Source organism: Galeopterus variegatus, unplaced genomic scaffold (assembly GCF_000696425.1).
Source record: "Galeopterus variegatus unplaced genomic scaffold, G_variegatus-3.0.2 Scaffold3661, whole genome shotgun sequence".
Lineage (NCBI taxonomy): Eukaryota > Metazoa > Chordata > Mammalia > Dermoptera > Cynocephalidae > Galeopterus > Galeopterus variegatus.
In genome coordinates this window covers 226774-229985 of record NW_007729772.1, presented here as the reverse complement: position 1 = coordinate 229985, position 3212 = coordinate 226774, and positions in this window count along the sequence as shown.

Here is a 3212-nt window from a genome sequence, read left to right as displayed (position 1 = left end):
CGGAAATGGCTGAAGAATTTTTTTTTTTTAAACATGACGTAAACTAAACCCTACTACAATGAGAAGAGCCCCACCTAACAGATAATGAATAACTCTTGAATTTATAGGAGTCACAAGGTAGGATTTCCAGAGAAAATGATTTCACTATTAAAGTCATATGACTAAAATGTTAAAGAACTAGGAGACATTTAGTTAACTCTCTAAATTGCCACAATTTTTTCATATTTGTTAGAATCAACACTAGTCCAAGTTTTTAGGGGCATATGTACTACATAAATTCAAAACTATGTTGTCAGATGGTGTGTTTCCACTTTCTTCAATCAACATTTATTAGCCAAATTTCCTTTGCTTGTTCTAATTTGCAAAGTAGTTTATATTGATACTTTACTGTCTCACCTTATTGCTTTGAATTGGAAGTATAGAAAAAATATTAAAGACAGGTTAGCATTTTAAAGCTGGCCAAAGGTGGTTATCAAATAAATCAGAGAATTATAACTTAAAGAGAATTCCTCTTCCTTGTAATCTGTTCATGAAAGGCATTCTATGTTCATAGGAACACTTGATGCAGCTTTCAGTGACCTATGCAACTCAAGAATAAAAGTGACCATATTCATTGTCTCCCACTATTTTACCAGTTTCCTCTTGGGTCTTTTCAGTTATGAATGAAGTACATATTCACAGATTATAAAATATTACCATGTACTATATTACTTAATTCTTTTACCTCTTCTAAGAGGTAACAATTAGAAAAAGATATTCTAAGATTGAGGAGTCTTGAATGTTAGATTTCATTCTGTAAATAAGGGGGAGCTATTAAAAGTTTTCTTATATTCACCACCCCATTCCACTCTTTTATCCCTTGGCCTATGGGAGACAGTGTGAGAGCTGTCCTAATTAAGGTGGAAACAAACCATTAATCAATTTTTTAACTTCCCTTCCATTAGAACATCATAGTTGTTTAAAAAAAATATCATAGTGCTTAGTGATTTCAACAACAAATTTAAAATATGTATGAGAAGGTGTATTATGAATATGCACAGTAATTGACAAATTTTGGTCTGTGAACTGATGTTGGCTCCTCCACTAATCTAAATGAGTTATTCCTAGGTCATCAAATGTAATTTTGGAAACCCAGGATTCTGGCAGTAGAAACCTATTGGAATCACAGACCTGACATTTTAAAATACTTGGAATTTGCAGATGTTTGCACAAACAATCCATCTACTCAACTATCTTAATTATAAAGCATGCATCATCCCTCCTACCTGCCTTTGCTTATATGTGAGAACAGAATGTTCCTTCCCTCCTGAGGATGCAGCATCCAAGGCACCATTTTAAAAGCATAGAGCAACCCTCACCAGATGCCACCATCTTTATCTTTGACTTCCCAGCCACCAGAACTGTGAGAAATCAGTTTCCATTCTTTATAAATTATCCAATCTGTGGTATTCTGTTACAGCAGCACAAAACAGACTAAGACACCATACCTGTATGACAAAATTTATTTCAAGGTAATAAATTTAGTGGTTTATGCCTTTCTCAAGATTGTGCACTTAATAAGGTAATGGGAAACGGTGGGTCACAGAATAAGACGAACAAGTATTGCTAGACCCCTAACATCATCTCATTAATGGACAAGATGTTGTTTTCATCATTCTTACGTCTGTAGGACCTAACATGCTATAATAGGCACTAAACAGATGTCTAGAGGCAGTTGTACCTACAATACTTTCCTAGAAATCTGGTGTATTGTTCAGAAAACCAAAATTGGATTTAATTTCAAAAAGGCCTACAGCACAAACTAATCAAAATGCATTAGCTGGAATGGCAATTTTGAAAATGTATAAACAGATAATTACTATTTTTAAAATGAAACTTGTCATATTCTTCTATAAACCATTTCTCATTTTGTGATCTCAATTTCTTTAATGGTATTACCACTGTCTGTCTCAAATTTAAAATTTCATCTTAGGGGCTGACCAGTTAACCCAGCTGGTTAGAGCATGATGGTGTAACACCGAGATCAAGGGTTTGGATCCTCGTACCAGCCAGTTGCCAAGAAAAATAAATAAAATATCAGCTTAGATCCCTCTTCCTCACATTCAGTTTATTGCTAAATTCTACTCTTCTAGTAAACACTCTAATCCTTTCCAATCCCATTACCACTGCTATTATCCAGAATTACTTCTTTCCTGGACTACTTTAGAGTTGCCTGACTTCTCTGCATCCTCTTTATTTGCTCTCTAATCCTGGCTACATCTAAATGACTGCTAGATCGATCTTCATAAAAAGCAAGACTCTGATCTTGTCTTTTTGCTCGACAAAGTAATAGCTCCCCATTGCCTCCGAAATGAAACTCCAACTTACTGTGCATACAATACATCCATGATCTGTATCCAGCATCATTTCATACTAGCCCATTTTACACACCACCTCCCTTATGCCACATCAAATTAATTTCTCCTGATAAATGCACCTGCATTTAAGCTTTCCCCCATTTTGTTCCTTATGCAGAGGAAGGTTTCCCTCCTCCCCATTCCCTCAAAAGACATCCCCTATAATACCTGTTTCATCCAAAAGCAGTCTTGCCTTGCAAGGGACATTTGGCAATATTTGGAGAGAGTTATCACAACTGGGAGGGGAGATTAGAGACTAGAAGTACTGCTAAACACCCTAAAATTCACAAGATAGCCTCCCACAACAAAGAATTATATGGCCCAAAATGTCAATGGCACTGCGGTTGAGAGGCCGTCCTACAGATTATTTCCTTATCCTGGCATTTAGAAGTATCTTCTTTAGTCTATAAAAATTCACACTGTAACTTTAAATGTATTTGACTCACCCAATGTTCCATTATAGCCTTATTTTATACACCTTATCCCCCGCCACACACACCCCACGATTCATTCAAAAATTATTTACTGAGCATCTACCATGTCTGTCACATAGCAAGCCCAAAGATAGTAAGCCCAAGAACAGGTACTATGTCCCTATTGTTTCCCTATACTCTACAATGCCTTGCATGTGGTAGGTCTACAATAAGAATTTGATAAAAGAATGGGGGCAATTCTCTCTGCACTTCATTTTGCACCGAAAAACCCAACAACTCTGATACTGATTTGCACGAAAAAAAGAGGTAAATACACTTGTTGGCATCTAGTAAAACTCAGAATGGCCCTTTCTGAGTTTCTCACTAAAGATGAAATTAACAG